Source organism: Pyrgilauda ruficollis, unplaced genomic scaffold (assembly GCF_017590135.1).
Source record: "Pyrgilauda ruficollis isolate IOZ18807 unplaced genomic scaffold, ASM1759013v1 scaffold51, whole genome shotgun sequence".
In the NCBI taxonomy this organism is placed as follows: domain Eukaryota; kingdom Metazoa; phylum Chordata; class Aves; order Passeriformes; family Passeridae; genus Pyrgilauda; species Pyrgilauda ruficollis.
In genome coordinates, this window is record NW_024526711.1 from 4,055,966 (window position 1) to 4,078,056 (window position 22,091).

The window sequence follows — 22,091 nt, forward strand, 5'->3', positions numbered from 1 at the left end:
CTGAAATTACATTGCCTATGAACCTCTGCTCCATTCAAAGTACAAGACTGGGCCAACAAAGCCAATTTTCAGGACACTCACACAGTGTTCCTTTCTTCCTGAAAATAAGTGGCAGAAGCTTGGGGAAATCAGAGGTACCTTTTGGCCAGAAGAAGTTTTTGCCACATGGACAATTTTATAATGTACCCTAAAAAAGTCTTCAGAAAGCAAATCAGTTTTGTTTTGTTTTGTGGTTTTTTTTTTTTTTTTTTTTTAAATACACTGTTTTCCTAAAACGTGTGCCCTGATTCATTGTGATTGGTCAGTATAAGGATTATTGAGAATATTCCTGGCATAAACACACCCCTTGTTTGTATATATTTATCTGTATAGACTGTAGGAAGAGGCTGGCTTGCTTGGTGCTGGGTTGTGGAGTTTTTGCCATAACATGGCTTAACAGAAACATGTATTTCAGAAACATTAATGATTTTTTAAATAACATCTTGAGTTAAAGAGTCAGTTTCAAACTTCTATTGTAAACTCCTTGTTTCAGGTAAATTTTTTTTTGTTTATTTGGGAGTTTTGTTTGTTTATTTTTGCATTCCTTTGTTTTTTCCTTCTCCTCCCTTACATCATTTTCCCCTACTCTCTACTGTCATCATTTATGTTCCTTCCAAGACATTTAGCTGGGTGTAGATGGTAGTGCATTCTTGCAGTACCACTGTATGCGTCAGTAAATCTGGAATCAGTGTCTCTAAAGCTTGTGAAACACAAGTGTAGGAAAATCAAATGATTCTCTCAACAGCACAGAGAAAGCCTCTGTCAGACCTGGGACTGGAATATGGATACATATTCTGGTCAGTCACTGGACCGTGCTACCTGTGTCTACTTGCTGTTTTGTCTGTCTGACCTTTTAATCTTTGTCATCTCATTGCTCTCCTAATTTGAGTCTTCTCAAACAGTCCAGGTTGCTTCAGGCCTGGCCACTCTGGAACTGCTCTGGTGTACGTGTTCATCTGGCTCACCACAGTGCTTTCCATCGTGGTTGTAACATCGGCAGGACACTGCTCCTTCTGGGATCATAAATATGCTCAGTGATAATATGGTGGGGTATGGATATGCTGCTTATTAAGAAAGACTTCAGAATGTGTTACTGCTGTTGTCTATGGAGAATAGGGTCTTCAGGATTATTTCCTATTCATGTAATTGTGGACACCATTATATTTAGAGACACAATGTTTCCTAAAGTAGAGAAAGTCTTTTTGACAGTTTGTGGAAAATCCCCTCTAACTGTACTGGACAAGTGATGTGGTGTAGTCAGTAGGGGATTATGTTAAATGGGAAATGCACATTTTGCTTTAATAGTTAAAGTGCAAGAGCACCTTATTCCACTGTAAGAAGAATGGCAATTGGCAGCTTGCTAAAGGAGGTTTTACTATTTTTGAGATTTTAATAGTGATAAATACAATGATCCTGTATGCTTCTAGTTGTGAAATAAAAGGCGCACTAAAATCAGTTTTCCCACATAAAGGTGAATAAAATTTATTTCTGAAATGGAAAAGCTGTTTAGCTCTGTAGAAAATGGTGAGACCTGTACTGGTTTAGAGTTAACACTGGAGAGGTTCAGCAGTGGGACTGTTTCATTTCACTCAGTTTTCCATTAACGGCTGCAAGTGCTCAGCTTTTCATGTACATTTTTAGAGCAATTTGGTTAGCAAAAATGGGATGATGTAGAAGTTGCTTCTCTCAGAAAACTCACTGGTGAGTTTTACTGTAATTTAATATGGTCTAGTGATCACATTCAAAGTGATTAAAGTGAGAAATATACATTATCAGTTTTCATACTTCACTTAATCCCATTTTTGAGGTGAAGAGATCTGGGGGAACACGACTAACTCTGATAAGTAGTCTAAGATTTCTTTATCAAGCTATGCTAAATTAATTAAACGTAGACTACTTCACAACAACATCACTTTAATTTTATGTCAGTTTGGTAAAGTTGGTTTTAAATCACAATCTAAGTCACGCTGGCCTATCTTATTCACACAAAAAAGCCTGAGCATTTTTCTTCCTTTGCCTACTAGAACCAGCAGTTCTCTAGCCACTATGAACATGTCCGGCCTGAGAGGTATGTTTTGTCCTTCAGAACTGTATTTTTTATTTCCATTTAGATTTTGGTTCACTGTGTCTAACAAGTGGTTTCCTCCAGTATTCCTGCTTAGTCAGTTCATTCCTATTTTGGCATTTTTGGATTTGATTATTCCTATGTAATTGTGGAACTTTGCACTTTATTGATTGCATCCTCTTTATTCCAGACCATTTCTGCAGTTTGAAATGACTTTGAAAAGTGACCTCTCTCTAAAGAGCTTGAAACTTTACCTGTTCTGATGTTAGAGAAAGATTTCACAAGTGTCATGTCTGTTTCCTTGATCCCAAATGGGACTGTTGAACAAAACTGGACCCAGCATATACATATACAGGAGCCTATCAGAAATTTCAAGACAGTTTGATAAAGAAACTTCCAGAGATAACTACTGAGCTATTGATTTTCTAAACTGCTTGGGCACCTAGCTTGCACCCATAGGTTGTATTTTCTTAGTTGATGTGTCAGTGTCAAAAGGCTTACTGAATTCAAGATGCATACACCACTCTTCTTTTTGCCTACTGAGAGGTTACCTGGTCAAAGAGGAATATTACATCAGACATAATTTTTGATGATTTTTGTGCTGTTAGAGGTTTTCTATCTTACTTTCATTCTTGTATTCTACTTGTGGCTGCTTAACCATTTATTTCTGGGTGGTAAGGGCAGGGTGGCAGATTGTAATTATTGTAGTTTTTCTTCTTTTCACCTTTTCAATGACAATCTTGACCTTCCTTTGTAGAATTTGTCAATTTTCTCTCTTCTCAGCAAGTTTATAAATATGAACCTAAACAGGTGTAGGGACATCAGCTGAGCATTTTAAATGATAATATTTTTCAGAATGTCCTGACCTCCCCCTTATTTTCTCTCATGGGCTTTCTTTGGTATAACAAGACAAGGCAGGAAAATGAGCAGGTATATTGGCTTAGCTGGACCAAAAAGCTCCTCCTCCTGGCCTGACACAGTGGCCAGAAGTGTATGGTTGGGGAAGAGAAGGAAGGAAGACTGTGTCTCCCTTGACTCCATATGATCCTTCAATATCTACATCATCCTTTTTCTGGATAAGATGGAGTTGGATAATAATGACCTAAGCTTGATTTCCTAAATTCCATAAATGAATGTTTGTGTTAGTTTCTGAAGGTAAAACAATTCTTTTGCTACAATGTAATTGTTGTTGGATATTTAAATAATAAATGTTTATGTCTTAATCAGAACTTTCTGGTAATTTTTCCTGATGTTACTTTATGACTGCTGTAGCTGCAGTGTTCTTTTATTCTAAACTGTGTCATGGCTTTGGAAAGGGTATCTGGCCTAGAGAGTTAAGGCAACTGCTTATATATTGTGTAAGAATTTAATGACTAACATTATTTTGGGGATATGAACATGACTGATAAAAGGTTTATCTAAAATGGTTAAGCAGCATTTTTTATATTTTAAATTAAAACAGCTGCTTTTAAGGAAGAGTGATGGAAGAAAGTTGACAGACTTTGATGAAACAATAGGAGAGAAATACAAGGTGCTTGATAAGTTTGGTACAGCTGGATGAACATACTGAAGTCATAGTGCTTTGAGCTGAAGAGCTGCAAATTTGTGTACATTTTAGAGATTAGTCCATGAGATGTGAGTGTCAGTGTTGTGTGTTTTATGAAGCTGTTGATTGGGCAGATTAGGCTCTGCAAACACCTCACCAGGTCTAGGAATACAACCCAATGCTTTATTTGCTTGTAGCTCATCTGTGAATGAAGGAAGAAAACTATATAATTTTATTTCAGTGTTGCTCACAGCAAGTCTGAAAGGGTCTGCTCTTTCCCTTGGTTGCTTTATTTTTCATTATGGCTGTGTTTCAAACACCACTGTCTTCTCTGAATGTGTTGGAGGTCTCCATGGAGAGCCAGCATGGTCAGGATGGGCAATATCCAGCTCTAGGCTGCAGGCTGGTATGATGCAGAAAACACTTTGGCAATTGTACTGAAGTGATGCATCTTCCTGAACTTAATCCAAACAAAAACAAAGTAACAGAAAGGATTTTTTCTTTCCTTTGGCACTTTTGCTGTGATGCTTACTCTGACATCACCTTTCCAGTCATTCATGTGGCATCCCAGGCGAGGCAAGACATGAATTTCTAATAGAAGTAATAAACAGGAGCTTTCCTTCTCCTCACCTAAATATGTAATTTAATACTGCAGGGACAGAGGATATGTTTTCTTTGGCAGGTCATTTTTAAGAGTCGTCCACACAATTTTTATGCCAAAACACTTCACTTAAGTAATTCTGTTACAGAGGGACATTAAGAAGCTCAGGCAAGAAAGGCAAGACATCTTCTCCTTGGGTTTGAAACAAGTTGAAAAGTAGATGAGGGAGGGAGGTTTACAAAGGCTCTTGCAGATTCCATGAGCAGGGAAATGTTTTGTACTAGCAGTGCATTTGGTGGGTCACAGAAGAGGCCTGTGCTGCTTCAGCTGGGAGGCAGGAACATCCTCTAGGGAAGAGATGAAAGCAGGCTCCTAGCTCAAGGGATGTGAAGGCAAGGCTGTGCCATGGAGCTGTGCAGACTCATGTTTTCTGATGCTCTGGCTCTGTCCTGCCTGGGCAGTACCAGTCATGTGGGGACCAGTGCCAGAACAAAATGTGGCCTCATCTGAGTTGCTTACAGATGAGGAATAAGTGTGCTGGCCCATGGTGTTGTTTAGTCTGTTTAAATTTGTTAATGCGTAATAATGTGAGAATTTAGCAAGGAACCCCCTTCCTCCCCACTTCCCTCTGCATTGAGGCTCTGCTTGTATTGTTTCCTTTCTTCTTTTCTTTCTTTCTTTCTCTTTTAATGTTCACCAGAATGTGGAATAATGGAGTTTTACACTGCTGCAGCAAGTGTAGCACCTGCCATGTGAAATCTCTCCCTTTCTCTTTGAGTGAAAGCCTTAAGCAACGCTTCTCTCAGACAGAGATTAAGGCCTTGGAATTCCTGTCTGGGGTGGACATTTGATTAATACAGGGTCCTTTTATTGTCACCCTGCCTTTCTGCTCTTCCTCATTAGAAATCAGTGACTCTTCCCCAATTCATTCATGACACAGAGAAAAGAATGTCTAATGACACATATAAATACAGAAAATATATAGCATGCATTCAGCTAGTAAAATGAGCTATTTTCCCTCATGGGGAGGGGATTAGGCAGGGGGGCATTTGTCTCCTGCAGCTGCTGGTAGAAGCCTCTGACAGATGGCAGTGCAACACACACACACATATATATATATATATATATATATATATATATATATATATATATACATATGGGCATGCATGTACATGCACACACAAGTAGAAGAAAGAAACACAGTTGCTGTTCATAGGTAATTTTGTTTTGTGTTTCTGTTTCAGTGAAGGGATGTGGTGGCCTGGAGTTGTGGAAGGTTTTGCATGTGAAGGTTGGAAATAGTTTTGCTCCTGCAAGCTTCTCTTTCTGTTAGCACTTGACAGCACTATTGGACTGGAGAGGATTTATTTGCTGGGGATTATCCAGGGAGGTACTCCAGGGAGAGGTGTGGGGGTGTGTTTTGGCCACAACATTGTGCTCTGGGGACATAATCCTTCCTGTAAGGAACTACACAATTTACAGAGATAGAAATGGGTATGTTGGTAGTTCACTTTTAGCCATTATCTCCAAGGTTTTCTCCACTTTTTAGTGATGCAGTCCTTGCAGACACAGACAGTGCATCAGTTCACCTTAGAGTCCCACTCTAAGGCACTTAGAGTCCCACAAGTGCTTTTCTGCTGTCCTCTCCCTGCTGCCTCCCAGCTGAGCAGCTGCAGGTCATGCCAGGGCTGGTATTTGGGGCTTGCTGCAGTTCCCTTCAGCCTGTTTGGGAGCACGAGCACAAGATCTGTGGAGCAAAGCTAATGCCAAGCTCTCTTGGACTCATGCTCATCATGTGCCAGGGCAGTGTGTAGAGACTGCTGATGCAAAGAGAGGTGGGAGATGCCTGGAGGAGACATTTCAGGCCCAGCTGTTACTGGAGGTGTGATGGGGTGTTGCAGTGTGCTTTTATACTTTGTAATACTTTGTAGTAGTTTTGATTTTGTATCCCCTTATTCGCCCCAGGTGATGTACCCCTTTTTATACCCCCTTCCTCTACCTGTGTAACCATTCTCCTGTGTTGAGATCCTCCCCCAAATCCCCGCCCTGGCTCTCTGTCAGTCACTCAGCATCCCATCCCTTCTATCTAGATCTTCCGGTCGAAGTCGTCGAGTGATTAGCCGAAGCCAGGGGTCAGCCCCCCAAGGATGATGTTATACGCTATCCCAAATGTCCATCCCCTAAGGCTGCATCCCTGGAGGGTCTTTATTGGTCAGCAAATGTATCTACCCTCGGTTTCCTCCCCCCCTTTAAATGTAACCTTGAGATTCCTTTGTCTCACTCTGAGCACGGGGCATCACTGAAGTGGGGCCTCCTGGGGAGCTCCAAATAAACCTTGGACTGGCCCCTGTTCAGAGTCGGCCTTTTACCCTCCACCGATGTCTCCTTTGTCTCTTCTGCTGCAAAGGTGACAAGCCTAGCTGCCCTCAGTACCCTCGGGGTACCAGAGAGTGTCCCCCTGCTGTCGGTCACTTCGGGGCTGCCCCCCCGCTGTTTGCCGACCCGGGCTGGCCGGGGTTCACTGGGAGGCACCCAGAGAGATGGAGACAATGGGGAGCAGAAGCTTTCTTCTGAAATGGCAGGATGGTTGTGTGCAGTGCTGGTGGTGAGACCAGTGTGGCCAGGGCTTGCCTTACCCCTGGAGCTTGGGGCTGCAGGGTTTGGAGCTGGCTGGAGCCTAGCTAGGGATACATGCCAAAGGTGCCCAGAGCAGGGTTACCAGGTTCAGCATGACAGGTGGTACAGAACAGAAGGAGGAGGGAAAAATCACCTTAGGAATCTATAAACCATATAAACCATAATGTGGAGTGTAGAAAGTAATGTGAATAAAACCCTACATATAAAAATATATAACATAAATATATATATATATGTATATATATATAAATCAAACTGTAAGGAAAGTTTCGCTTTGCTCACCATGTTGGTCTCCATGCTCAACCCTGGTGGTCTTGTACTTTGGTTATTTCAGTTTCTGACAGAAGTAAGGATCAAAAAAAAAGCCCCCAGCCACTGTGGTTCAAGATGAGTTCAGGTGAAATGAACATGAATGAGGCAAATGTACTTGGACAGGTGCTTTGTGAGTGCTTTCTCAATGGAAGATGCTTGTCTGTCCATTACTGTGGAGGTTCTGCCTTCAAAATGTACTGGATCCACTTCAAACCATAAGGCAGTGGCCAGAATGTGCCTTCCTTTATCTTTCACTTGGTTTTACTTCTGTTTTTAATGTTTCAGCATAGTAAAGTTTTTATTATCCCAGCACCTCCCTGAGAAGCTTATTGTACTGCTGTATAAATTGACCTGGTTAATAACAGTTTCAGTATTAATTTTTTTAATGCATTGTTACATGGGTACCTGAAACTGTCAACTTTCTTTGGTAGTGGTGCTATGAATCGAGAACCAAAACTAAGACCTCAAAAAGAGGGTATTTCCACAAGAACCTGTTCACTTTGTTTTTGCAGGTATTGTCTCCAGCACAGAACGAGCTTCATTATTGCAGCTCTGGCAAATGAGCTGTGACACACTCTCACTGATGCTGCTGCTGCAAGTAATCAGCTAGAGGTTACTTTCCTGAATGAAATGCATTTAAATGGCAGGGAAGGAGAAGACTCTGGTTTATTTTGATTGCTTTTCCCCATGATATTTGAATACTGCAGTATGTAATGTGAACAGTTATATACAAAGATTTTTTCTCCATACAACACCATAAATCAAGAGAGAGTTTTAAAAAACCCAGATTGCTTTTCCTTACTTTGGCTTTTCCCCTGAAGAGCCCAGGAGGTTAGATCTGAATGCTTCAAATGAACATATTGTTCTATTTATGCTGAATAAAACTGTAGATTTTTATGTTGGATAATGTATCTCTAAGGCAAATATCACCTGAATGTACTGAACATTTAGAGTCAGCCCTCTTTGTTTATGTTTTCATTCCCAGATCGGTGCTAAAGGAATAGTTATAAAACTGTTCATCAGAGGTTTCAATAAACATTTTTGTATAGTTGCAGAGCGATTAAGATGTAATAGCATGTTTGAAATATGTTTGAGGAATAAAGCACTTAATAACCTAGTGCTATACTGTTACAGAACAGCTGTGGGTTTCTTCTCCTTACCAAAGAGGTGATAAATTAGGGTGTTTCTTTTTCTTAGGTTCAACTTCTTTTAAATTGACAAGAATAGGAAAGTAAATATGACAAAAATAGGTATAATCGCTCAAAATTCTTCATTCAGAGTGCATGAACATAAATTGGGGGTGCATGAATATAAATTGGGAGCACAGGGGTGAATTTGAAAAAACAGAACATAAATTTACTCCGTAATCTGTTTGTAACAGGCTCAAATGATACCAGTTTAAAAAGTGCGGGAGCCTTTGAAGGAACTGAGGCAGCAATGGAAGCACTGGCTCGCTTGCTGGCTTGTGCACGCAGGCGTGTGTGGCTGCTTATTTTTCAGACAATTGTGCCAGCGCTGTAAGAGCTCTTGTTTGGCACAGCACCACTTGAGTGCACTGAGACTGGGCTGCTTGTTTCATCCCGGCATCTGGTGAGATTAAGTATTAGTGCTGCTGTTTAATGAACAGTGTGCGGATGTGCATGAGTATTTGGGGTTGTTTTTGTTTCCTCTGGTTTGTAGCCGACAAAGCTGTAGGGATGAACAAAGCCTTCCAGGCTGCCTACTACATAGATTAATTTACAGCTGCCAGTTTATATTAGTTGTTCTATTTATTCTGCTTCGGTGCTTTTTTGAGGAAAGGAGTATTTCTTAGTCAATTGTCTGGCAAAGAGAAAGGAATTCAAGAAATGTGAAGCAAACAAATTTGTGGTAATTAGACAAGCTTTTGGCAGATGAACTGTTTGCTCCCTTTTCTTATGATATTATGTTACACGGAAGGACTGAACTTTGAAAACAGAATTTAAGTTGACGTCTGAACTTTGTCTTTATTCTCCTGTTCTCTGCGTTGGCGATGCTGAGGCTTGATGAATGGCAGCTATAACCACGTCTCTTGTCTGCCTATTTAGCCGAGCCCTACGGGAGGTTTTGACAGGCAGAGGAGCTTATGTCTCTTGTCTCTGCAGCTTTTATGATGCTGTAGATTTATCAGGAACTTCTAATGCTCTTTTTTTTTTTGTTTCCCTGTAACTCTCCTTCTCTCTGTCTCTGTTTGCACTGAGTCCTGTTGCTGTGTGCTGACCACCTGACGCAGCAGGACTGCTGGCTCTTTCTGCTGGAGATGTCCAAAGCTGTGCACAGCCCTGCACGCCCCGAGAGGCAGCTCTGTGCATGAGGTGGTTATTAGTGAGGGCACGAAAGAAATAGATGGGAGTTTATCCAAGAGCCTTATGCAAATGTCTGAATATTGATAAGGCAGACTGACTGATGTCTTGTCTGTTTTCTAAAATAATTGCTTTGGAGGACTCAAGTAGTTCAGAAGGGGATTAGCTGGTTTACTTAGAGCAGGATCAGGCACACTGGGGCATGTGCTCTTCTTCCCCACCCTCAGTGGAGCCAGTAATTTGTTGCTCAAATTACGAGGCATAAGATCAGTCTGGGCTAAATATAATCTAGAATGATCCTGCACAGAGGGTTCCTTCTCCTGTTTCCCTCTGCTGGGTTGCAGGGAGGGGAATAATGCATTGTGGGCCTCTTTGGAAATGAAGTGGAAGCTTCATGAGACAGCCCAGGTGCTAAGAAGAGACCTTTCAGGAGCAGGAGCCACTGCTCCCAGGACCCCACAGCATCAAAGGAGCCCATTCTCCTCGAGGTGTCCCTGATGATCTGTCAGCTCTGAGGGAAGGCAAGGAAGTGAAGTCTCTGTAATTCACTCGTAAACCTTGGCAGGTAGCAATTAGAGTATCTTGTGTACTAGGATGAAAGTGTCTAATGAGACATCTATCATGCAGAGATAGAAACAGAGGCATGTGTACATATATATTTTGTTTATTCCTCCTGGTTTGTTTGTTTTTTGTTTTTTTTTTTTCTCCTGAGAAGGTGGTTTTGCTCAACTAGTTTGCTCCATAGTAGGTGATTAGTAGCAGGCATGACACCGGTACTGTGATCTTTGCTTTCTTCTGTCTTGATTGGACTTTGGCTTTGGAGCTTGCAGGTGTCTGTGATGATGGTGCAGGTGTTTGCTGTGCAATGTGCAGCTTCATTTGAGAAATGCTTTCTACTCCTCTTTTGATCTTTATCCTTTTGAAGGTCTTTGAATTGATTTGGAAATACCCTTTAATAAATGTTGTTCTTTTAAATGTTTCATATCAGACGTTTCAAGTATATGTGTGCTCCATTAATATGAATTTTATGTGTTGACTGTGTCAAAAGTTACTTGATATGCCCTATACGAAAACTTTGTTAGCTAATCATGTTGTTTTTAATATTGTGTAGCAAAGTGGAGCTGGTACTGGATTTCTTCAAGTATACTTTGACATACAGTGGGTACTTAGAGTTAAAAATAAAATAAAAAAAACCTTCTAAATGCACCAAACCCCAAGACAATCAGTGAATTATCAGAAAGAAAAATGTTACATGTGGGGTTTTTCATTGTAACCAGTCTTTAATAAGGTGGTTCAGAATAATTAATAAAGCTATTATGGCAAAACATCAGCCCAGCCACGTGCCCATTTAGCTGCTGGTAGGGATTAGATGTTCAGAATGATTTGCTCTACAGCAGGGGTGGGTTTACATGTGTGCTGCTTTGCTTTGGTCACATCCAGTTCCTCTGCCATGGGCTGCAGCTGGTGACAGCCTGGGTAGCTGTTGGCTGGCTCAGTCTTTAATGTGGTTCAGAATAATTAATAAAGCTATTTTAAACCCACTATTTTTCATAATTTTAATTGAAGTATCATTCCCTCTAAAAACAGCTCTGCACAATATTGAGAAGTAGCAGTCATATTGTATAAAAATGCACCAAACAATTCACTGTTTTCTAATACTTTTCTTTGTCCTGAATAGACATTTGTGAAAATACAGTACTTTTTGGTTACAAAGTAGAACTGTCAATTTTTACTGTAAAGTTTATATTTTGTTGCAAGTGATTGTGTCTTTATTACCAGACATGCTAAGCTTTCACATTTTAAAAATTACATGTAAAATGAGTTCTTAAAATTAAATCACTTTCTCCCAATGCCTCACTTACATGCCAGTTAAATCTACTGCTCAAAAAACATTCTTAAGGAATCCTTTTGGACATAAAATCTCAGGGTATGTTGGGCTGTTTTCAGAAAGTGTGAAGCTGAGTGAAATGTTTTTTTTTTTGTTTTGTTTTTTTTTTTTTTTTTTTTTTTTTTTTTTTTTTTTTTTTGTTTTGTTTTGTTTTGTTTTGTTGCAGTTGTGGGAGGTTCTATTCCTGGGTTGAAATGGCAAAACATCAGCCCAGCCACGTGCCCATTTAGCTGCTGGTAGGGATTAGATGTTCAGAATGATTTGCTCTACAGCAGGGGTGGGTTTACATGTGTGCTGCTTTGCTTTGGTCACATCCAGTTCCTCTGCCATGGGCTGCAGCTGGTGACAGCCTGGGTAGCTGTTGGCTCACTTCTCCCTCCTAATGAGATGAGAGCCCAGATACGGGATATTCTTATGTAATACTTTCAGGCAGTATTTTCCTTCTTGTTTTTGATGCAAACAAGATGACCAATCAAATGGTTTTTACCTTAATTTGTGAAAAATATATGGACATTTAAGTTGCTTTGCTATTAAATGACTGGTTTTTGTTTATGGAGTCACTTTCAGAAATTCCGTACGATTCTCTTTTGTCAAGGAAATTGTATTTCATTTTTTTTTATCATATGCATTATGTTACAGCTGAATAAAGAATCAAATGTCATCACTACTATATGCCATACAGCAATCCTGAGTAGATGAGAGAGAATTAGAGTATATCTCAGTACCTGGCTATTTCATTCCATGTAGTTTGTGCTGCTTTGCTAGGCATCTAAAATCACCACACTGGTTTTGATTGTGATCAGAAGTCAAAAAGTCTGACAAAACTGCAGAGATACTTGTTGTTTTTTTTTTTTTTTCTTTCTCTTTCATTCTGCAAAAACATTTATCTGGTTTTTTTTCTGTTACACCACCTAAGTCAACAGAGGCTTCATCCTTGTCTGTGTGTGAAAGGGAAATTGCCCTCCTGTGCAGATGAGCAGGGAACAGGAATCAGACAGTATCTCTGTTAAGCTTCTTTAAACATTTAGTAAGCGTTTTAGAGTAAAACCTTTGACAAATGTTGTGGCTGAAGACCTTCACATCAAATGATGGTATGGGTTTCCTGGTTTTCTTTTATGTGTACTAATGACTTAACAAAAATAATGGCTGTTGACTGAATTATAGAAATATATATTCAGAGCGTATAATTAATAAGACCTTGAAAATAATTGGTGTGTATAAAAACTCACAAAACCCCACAAAAATACTTTCAATTACATTTTTTTTTTTTCCTTTGAACATTTTCTTTTCAACTCTTGACTTGCTTTTTTTTTTTTTCTTCTTTCCTTCTGCTGTTTCTATTGAAGTTTACTCTTAAGAGCACAAATAAAGCAGAAGGTATTTGGAATATTTTTAGAGGTTTTTTTTTTCAGATATCCAGGTTGTAGCTATCCAGTTGTGTTAGCTGATTTTGAACCTTTTACCCTTTTTATTTGTGCCACAGATGGGAAGCAGGCAGTGTGCTGAGCAGGAAGGCAGTCACCAGCACAGTGGGAGTGCCTTCTGACAGACCTGCCTTGCCTGTCCAGATGTATCTGTGCATCTGCTCAGAGTTGGATTCTTATGCAAAGGCTGGAAATGGTCAGTAGTGGCAGTACAGTGGGAACCACCTCACCAAATATGAGGCTGAATCCTATATGTGAGATCTCAATATCCAAAACTGAAATGGGACTAATCTAGTGCCCTCACAAACATACACAAAAAGTATGCTTTTTAGTTTAAATTAGGTGAGGAAAAGTAGCTCCTGTATTTGCTAATATATTTTAAACATGGTTGTTTGGAATGAATGTGAGAAAGTGAACAGATCATTTTGCCAAGTCCTTCAAGTGTTAGTTGAAACATCAGGCTATTCAAATTTTGACATTTGACTCTTAAACCAGCCTGTCTGCCTGGGACTCTTTTAGGGAATGGAAAGAGCATTTTTCCTCCGCAGGGATGTTTAGAATCTCCAAATTAAAAGCCTAGTGTGGACTGCCTTCTGTTTCTTTCTCCATAAGCATGCTCTGCAGTCATTGAAGAGAATGGGTCTGGGCTACCTGTGGATGTGTATCCCCAGTTCCTTGTCTTTCCTGAGGGGTGGCGGTGAGGGAGAGAGGTGGGGCAGTGTGGCCATCAGATTCTTCTAGAGGAAAAATCTAACAGCCTCTTCATTTGTTTGAATTAATACCTACACATGGTGGTCCTAAAACTCCCCATCTTTAGAGGAAGCTGAATAAGTGACATTTCATAAGCTGTCCATTCTGTTATCTAAAGAGCTCTTCTGTTTTCATGTGGAGGGCACCTCATTCCCACGGTCATAGTGCTCCAGACCCCTTTGTTCATCTTTGCTTCTCTTTCTGCCCCCTTTGGATGGAGGGGCATAAATCTCTTTGAAACATCCAACTAAAATGTCAGGGTACTTAATGAAACAGTGACCCAGCTACTTGTGCTTATCATGAAACTTTTAAACAGAGACCAAATAAACAGCCAGTAAGTTCATAAATATAAGGTTTGTTTTCCTGCATGAACCATAATGATTCTCTGGTGCCTTGCAGTCTGTCACAGTATCTGGTTTTAATGTGTGTGCCCTACAGTGTCTTTGCAGGTAGCTGATTTGTGCTTCCTTTGGTATCCCTAACTTTAAATTGAGTAAGTTCTATCTGGTTAAACTTCCCCTCTACTCTTTCTTCCCTTTCCCATTTGATTTTCTTCTGAAAAGCAGTAAAGAAACTAGCAAAAGAGAGGAAAGTCAGATATAATGGAGAAATGCCATAGTTCAGTTGAACCTATACATGAATTAAGAGCTGTTCCTTTTACAATTCATATTTTCAAGTTGTACTGCAGGGTGGAAATTCCTATTTGCCTCAAAGAGTCTACATGGATTTTAATAACAAACATTACACCTAGCAGAAAAAATTCTTCAGCATGCTGTGTTATAGATTGAGATCCACAAACTGAATATTCCAAGATCCAAAAAAATAGCTTAGAGATTTAAAGTTTGTAAATATGAACAATAACAAGCCTTGTAGCTCTCTGGGTATCAGGAGTTGGAGTGAAATAATCCAAGTTAACAGCAAATTCCCTGTGATATATTAGGTCAAGGATCATACTTATTTTCTACTTAAGTGTTTGCACATATAAGGTTAGATATGGTGAAGGTGGCACCAGGAATGGCTTTGCTGCTTTAATGACACCAAAATGAATGGTGGTTAAAATGTGCTGGGAATCCTGTAGCTTCAAATGGGAGCTAAGGGCTATAATGACAGTTCAGAAGACAGTCTAGAAATAATTTTTAGCTCTTTCTCTAAGAAGATGGATGCCTTGACATAGCAAAATATTTTCTTTAAAGGATGGCCAGGTTGTTGTTGCATTTGGAGTTTGCACAATCTAAGTAGAGGTGTGTGAAAATTAGAGGTGATATCCCTTTGTGGTCAGAGGAAGGGGCAAGAAAATAGCTGGGGTGCTCCTGTGCCTGCATTACAGTTGTTTGCCTTTGTCCATCCACGGTAGGAGAAAATTTAACTAATCTATATCAAAACTTTTTCAATATTTAAGTTATCCAGCAAAGTGTATTCAGCATGGTGACTATTGCAAAGCTTTGTGAGGGACTTGTGTGTTCTGTCCTTAACCTCCTGTTAAGAGACAGAAGTGGAGGGAATGACTAATGTATTGCCTGTAAATAGTGTAAAATAATGAGTGGGAGGAGCAGGGAGTTGCAGAGAATTGGCTGAAGTCTCCAGGGTTTTATCTTTCCCTTCCCCCTTGCACCTGGGTGGATCAATAGAAAGGGAGAGCAGTTGTGTAATGGCTTTTTTGCCCGTCGCTGTGTGCTGTTAGTTTGACACATGCAATTTACTTGGAAAAGCTTAAGTAGCCTTAATAACAGAAAGTCCCAGCAGAGCTGACACTAATGGTCTCCCCCCGTTGTCAGTCTCAACAGAGAGATTAAGAACTGAATGAACAAAGAGACCCAATTACTATCTCCCCCCTCTGGATGTTGCTGCATGAAAGCAGGTATGAGCTATGGCAGTGGCTCTTTGCACAGACTCTGCCATGCCCTGGTGTCACAGGGGCTTTTACTGGGCTCTCAGCTTACTGCCATTACTGAGGGCTGCTGCAACATCACCCAGTCCAGCTTTTTTTGCACTAATAGTGAAGTCCAGCCATGCTCTGTTAATGCACATTATCGAACACTCTTCAGACACTCACCATCCAATACATTGTGCTAAACCCAGCCCAGCTAAGTCTAACATTTTTTCTACTGAGTTTTGTGCAGGAAAGTCATCTTTTCTTGGCCCAAGCTCTCAGGGAGGTAGCAGAGCGCAGCTCTGCAGGGTGTGCAGCCACAGACAGACATGTCCCCACTGGACTGGACTTGCAGAAAGGTCTCAAAGAAAACAGAACATCTGTTTCTGCTTTCATCCAGAGCTTGGAGCGACTTGGTTAATAACAAAATATAAGCACCATCTATGAATGGCTGCACACTACCCTTTATGAGTGCTGCTCCTCAAATATATTATAAAGCCCAGTGCCAGCTCTCTTTTGCCTCTCTTCACTAGGACAGGTTTGTACAATCGATCAAATATTCAGTTAAAAAAATTGCTGCTGTGTGTGCTATAATTTTGTGGCTGTTTTTTGGCTAATGTGTGGAAGGCTTTAATTGCAACTAATTTCTCAGTAAGACTGGCCTTTTTTCAGGAATTTTTCTCTTCTTCTGTTTCTCTAGCTTGGCAGACCAAAGATTTCTCACCATTAGGAAATAAAACAAATGTGTTTCAAGAGGACTCTAGATGGGCTTTACCAACATAGGGTTTGATCAATGATGATGATGGATTGATTTAAAAAAATATATACCCCACCTTATTCAGTCTCAATATTGAGGAAAAACATCATCTTTCAGTGAACAGCTGATATTTGAAGATACTGTTCTGTTGACAAACTGTTAAACCAAATCTCTCTCCCCTGGATTTAGAAGATTAAGGCCTAAATAATACTTACAGCATCAGTATCAACATTGTCTAGCCTGTCAGTCTTTGCTTTATAGCTCATTGTATTTTCCAACATGACTTAAAATACTTTGCCAGGTACACCAGGTGAATGGTGGAGCTCAGCATAATTATGTTTCAAAGGCAGTGAAATAGATGCTTTGCATTTTATTAATTGAACGTAAGTATATGAACATTTGACTGATGGATATGAACATATTTCATTGATGGTTCTAGAGGGGAACAATTGCTCTTGTCAGTATAATAACTAATATTTATGCTGCTAAAATACACTTAATATGCATGAAAAATAATGGGTTTGGCTAAACCAGGTTTGTACAGCTTTGTGTGTTTTTCTGTGTGCATGCGGCATAAAAAGGAACACTGCACATCAAATGAATGCAATATTTAATCTGAAGTGAAATGCTTAACACTCATAGCAGCAGTTCAAAGATGAGGATAGCTTTATTAGTGTTTTAGAGTCACGCTTTCTTAAACTTGAATTCTCGTCTTACTGTGATAATTAAAATTTTGTTGTTGATCTCCAGCAATTAAATTGGCTTCCTTATATATCACAGTTACAGTGTTGGTTTTTTAAGTGATTTGTGCATACATCAAAAATTGCAGGGAGGGTGAAAAAAGTGTTAATAATCTTCATTAACAAAGACTTGCATGAATGATGAAAATAGAGGAGTATATAAATTTTCTATTCCCACCAAAACAAAATTTGAAATACCTCCTCCATAATGGACTGGCGTGCGTTTTGGGAAATGCCTGTGTATTTCTAAAATCATGTGCACTAAGCAAATCCAAAAGTTTATAAAGAAGTAGTAATTTATTATAAATATTTACTCTACAGCCCCAGTGAGGTTTTTGACAGCATGGGCTTGTCCCTGGGAGATTCCCTTTTTTCTCCCTCCAGTACTCTCTCAGTGCAGGAACTCAGCAATTGTTTTGAAGAGAGTACAGGTGAAAGAAGCTTTTTCATTGCTTCTACTCTCTTCTCCTTTCTTAGAAGCCTTTCATTCTTCAGCAAAGGCAGAAGTTCTTTGCCTGCCCTCCTTTGCTAACCGTTCCACTTGCCCTGATGATCATGATGATCATGTACAATCTCAGACCATTTCATTGCTTTCTCATCTCTTCTCTTAGTATCCACCCTCACATCTCATTCTTCTGGTTTTGCAAGCAGCATCTGAACCTCTTCCATCATGAAAAAAGACCAGACTATCACCAGTTACATTTGCTCTTCTAGACACCTTCTGCAATTCTCTTCTCCCCCTTATTGCTCAATGTGCTCTCGGTAGTTGGTGGTGGTACAGAGACTTTTCCAGTGCAGCTTTGTGCATTTCATTCTGGGCAGTGCCTTTCCTGACCTCTTCCTCCTCAGAGGTTACAATGTGCACTTCCTCCTCAACCTCACATCAGCTGTCATCTCTCTAAAGTCCCTGATGTTCTTGAAATCCTGCCCATGCTTTTGTTCTCTGATCTCATACAAGATGTTGGGTAGCATGCCTGGGCTCTTAAACTGCTCACAGCATTGCTGCTGGATCCCTCCTCCTCTGTCTGCCACTCTGTCCAATTGCTACTGCTTGATTTTCCTCACAAATAAAGAACAGGGATCTATTTCACCTTTTGGACCCTTTTCTTTGAACTGAGTTTCAGATTGTGAGTAGTCTTTAACAAGTAATGTGTAAATTAGCAGCATGTTACATTAATTTCATACTGTAGATACTATTTGCCACAGAGACTATTTGTGTTGATGTGGAGTTACTTCTGTTAGCACTTTTCAAAGAGTGTAGATAAGAGATAAGATACCTAGGTGAAATCACACTAGCTGTGTTCCCAATGAACCTGCTGAGATGAATGGAATGACACAGCTAATCAAATTATCTTGAATTAGACTCAATTATGTTTGTGCATGAATGTTTCTGGTTTTTTTTTTTTTTTTTTTTTTTAAGAACTTTCTATTTTTCCAGTTTGTACATGAAATTATAAGAGCACATAACCTATGGAACTTGTACCACCTCTGAAACATTTTAGGAACCTACTTTCAGAGTACACTATTTATTCCTCAACAGAAGTAGCATATAAGTTCAAAGTAGCATATAAGTTCATCCAAGCTGTAAGAAGGGACGAGCTCTGGAGATGTCTGTCCAAGTTCCATTTCTGATTTTCACTTTAGGCTATGTCTTTTTGCACATCATCTTGAATGTGACTGTTGATAGTCTGCCTGTCGTTTAAATACAGTTTATTTATTTGGTTCTTTATATTTCAATTGGTATTTCCAATTAAAATCAAACAGCAAGGTGTATTCACAAGACAGTGATATTGTCATTGACAACACAGTCAGAAAAACAGTACCAAAAGGTCAAGTCACAGACATAACTACTTCTTAGTTTTCCAATGCCTTTATGTTTTTGTACTTAAACACATCTGCTGATCTGAATGTATTAGGAAAAAGGATAGCAAAAGCAGCTAAATTATATGGTAATTTTAATTAGTAGGAAAGAGGGATGGTAAGGTCTTCCAACAGCATTTTCTAATTGAAGTCACTGAACTGGCATTTCAGCAATGATTTCTGCTTCAGAGATCAAGAGAGATTATTTATCCTTAGCAGTTTTCAGCTCTCAAAAGTTCATGCAGGCCAAGTGACTTCCATCATTCATGAACACTCTTGTGAACTTGTTCCTTTCCTGATTTTATTGATTTGTCACGTGATTTCTGGGAAGAAATTAAAGACTCTGTTATATTTTCCTCATCCTTACAAAGCAGTGAGAGCTGCACAATTTTATTTTCAGAGGTCAGTTAGTGGGAACCAAACTGGAGGGCTGTGGTTGGAACTTGTTTATAATGGGAAGTGGGTGTATAAACCTCAGGAGGAAACGCCTGGGTTTGCCCAGGTGTATGCAGGCAGCTGAGTGCTGCAGAAAACATTGGTATTAAATGTCTGTGTTTCTCAGTCTGCTGTGATGCTCCATTTATGATGTGTTTCTCCTCACCCAGGAACCGTGCACAGACTTGCTGTTGTTGTCAACACTGGAAAGACTGAAGCTGGCATCCCCACTGTCCTTCTCCAGAGGTTGCCTTGCAAGACACAGCTATAAAATGTTCATCAGAAAAAACTGAACCGTAGATCCTTAAGAGTGAGTAAAAAACAAATGCGGTGTTTCAGAATTTTTGTCTAAAATGTGCAAAAATAATGCCATGGATTTTGCATTTTAGAAATGCATTCCAGTTCCTGGGTAACTAGGGATTGTGAAGAGCTTGGACTGAACCTGTGGCATGGGATATGATATTTATGTTACACTGCTGTGTTCATTCAGGGGGTGTAGTTCCTTGCCTCCTTTGCTGTCCTTGTGCACCTCTGTTGAGCTACGTTTTTGAGGACCAGTGGCTTGAGGAGTGTCAAACATGCCATTGGAATGGGATTTTCCTGAGCAGGAGGCTAGCTTAGCTAGCTTGACTTCTTCAAGATAAAGTCACAGACTGTCCCCCTAGGAAGTCCCATCCTCTGCACAACAAGGGGCTTTCCATGCACTAAAGTGTTCCATTGTTTCTGGAAAACAAGGCACTCTCAGTGCTGGAGGACTAGCTGATCTTGTGGGATCGCTGACTGGCGCTTAGAAAATCAGACCGGAGAGTGTGATGCGATTTCTGAAGGCCTTGCTGAAGATAAGTCATTACTCAGATTTGCTGATACTTTCTGCACCGCTTCATTTTTGCATTTCCTTTCCAATCTGAGTGTTTTCCCATGGTAAGTTAGAGTGTTTGCTTCAGATGGTTACTCCAGCTCTTAGGTCCCACTGTCCTCAGCTTCCATGATGGACACCTCTGATTGAAGAGGTGAGTGAGTTATTTGAGAACTATTAACTGTCAGTGTCCAAGGAGAGTCTTTTCCCTCATAAAGAATCCATCATTTTCATGCTATCACCAGTGCACCTTCTGGTCTCACCAGAGATTTTTCCATTGAGATAATCCCTGCACAGCTATCTACTGTCACCCTTGCAAGCCCACATGAAAGCACAATCAGCCATGCCATCAGCATGAAGATATCTTCAATAGCACAATACAGTAAAGCAACAAAAAATGTGATCTGGTGTGATGCATACAACCCATAGAATGTGTGCAAAGCACCTTATTTTTTTAGTTTTATTTTTAAAGTTATTTTCTTCCAGACTTGTTTTTCTCAAATATTTGACTTATTTAGGTACTTTGTATTGTGGGATGCTGCTAATCAAAGTAATTGCTTTATTCCTGAGGGGACTGCAGCATGTTGTAAAATGGGATGTAACAATCCTTTAATACAATATAAAAGGGTTTCCAGGTAGATACATTCTCTGTTGCTGCCTGTAATGTTTGTGGGTTTTGGTTCTGCAAGTTATTACTGCTTCTGCCCTTCCTGCTTGTGTAACTACAGAGAAATGAGTGTTAAAACAGGACCATTGAGCTTGTCAATTGTGTTCTTCTTGGTGACTCCAGCTTATGAAAAATAGAAACAGCATTTAACCCTCAAATCACTAATTTGAGGACAGAAAGGACCTCTAAGCAGTGTGGGAAGGTGGAATAGGGAGGAAATGCAGGAACTTCAAAAGAAGAGGAAATCCACGGGGATTTAGCTCCACTAGATCCAAAATCAAGAGGAATAAACTCTGCTCAGAGTTAAGTGCCAAGCACTACACTGTAAGAATGGATCTTTGATTCCTACAAGGCAGAGAATTACTGTTTAAGCTGCAGAAATAAGTCTGAGAATTTGGAGTGTGCTGGGAAGTGAATTTGATCTGTCTGTTGCAGTTGCAAGGAAAGACAAAGCCCAGCTCCAGGGCTCTGAGATGCAGAAGTTGATCTGTAGGGGAGATCAGAAGGAATTATTAACTGTGTGGTCATCATGACCTGAAGGGTTAACTGGCCTACAGGAATAAGAAGATTTTGACTATGGAGGGTTTCAGAGATTCTGTAATACAGAAGTGGTCCCAGGGGAAGGCCAGTAAAGCAACAGGCAGAGTCTCACATCAATGAAGAGCCTTGTCACAAAGCTGGTAGTTAGCTAATGAGGGTCCCTAATGAGGGTCGAAGAGTTTGTCTAAAAGATCTTGTGGAAAGTTTGTGTGGGGAGCTCAACCTGTGTAGGAAAACCACAAGCAGTGCAGGAGATAACCAGAGGACAAAGCTCCAGTTTGGGTAAGAAGTAAATCCTTTCTATTGCACAGAGACATTAGAGATGTACAACACACCTCAGCAGCCAAGAGGTGCTGTTAATTTCTATTTTTCATCTGAAAGAACCAGTAGATGATGATGATGATGATAATTTCTCACATCTCAGACCACTGTTTCCTGTTCTTGCAGTTGGAGCAGCCAATGGCAGTTGTTGAACCTTATTTTCTCAGGATGTTTTCCCCTTTTTCCACCTTTCCCACTTCTTTCACCTTTTCAGACGATAAGTTCTTTGGTTTTCTACTTCTTGATGGTATCTCAGGATGGCTGGGTTTCTGGACACCCAGCTGCCCTTCAAAGATGCTGACTGCTCTTCTCAAGGATGCTCCTGGCTCCCAGGCTCACAGTCCAGCAGGCATCTCCTCTTTCAGCACACGTATTCTGCTCAGTATTTCTCTCCTTGCAACCAGGTTGCACTTTAGGGCTGCTCACATCAAGAGCCCTCTGAAAATATTCTGAGTAGCTTTG

General features: G+C 40.2%; 1 protein-coding gene across 4 annotated transcripts in view; it reads left to right on the forward strand.

Moving 5' to 3' along the window:
• ANKRD6 (ankyrin repeat domain 6) overlaps nucleotides 1-22,091 on the forward strand; it is an 85,900-nt gene that overhangs the window by 22,265 nt on the left and 41,544 nt on the right. For 3 of the 4 annotated variants that reach the window (XM_041480384.1, XM_041480386.1, XM_041480390.1), the window contains exon 3: nucleotides 19,416-19,555. The exons of the other annotated variant lie outside the window; for it this stretch is intronic. The gene's annotated coding sequence lies outside the window, so the exon portion shown is untranslated. The remainder of the gene's footprint in view (nucleotides 1-19,415; nucleotides 19,556-22,091) is intronic. 4 annotated transcript variants of the gene reach the window in all.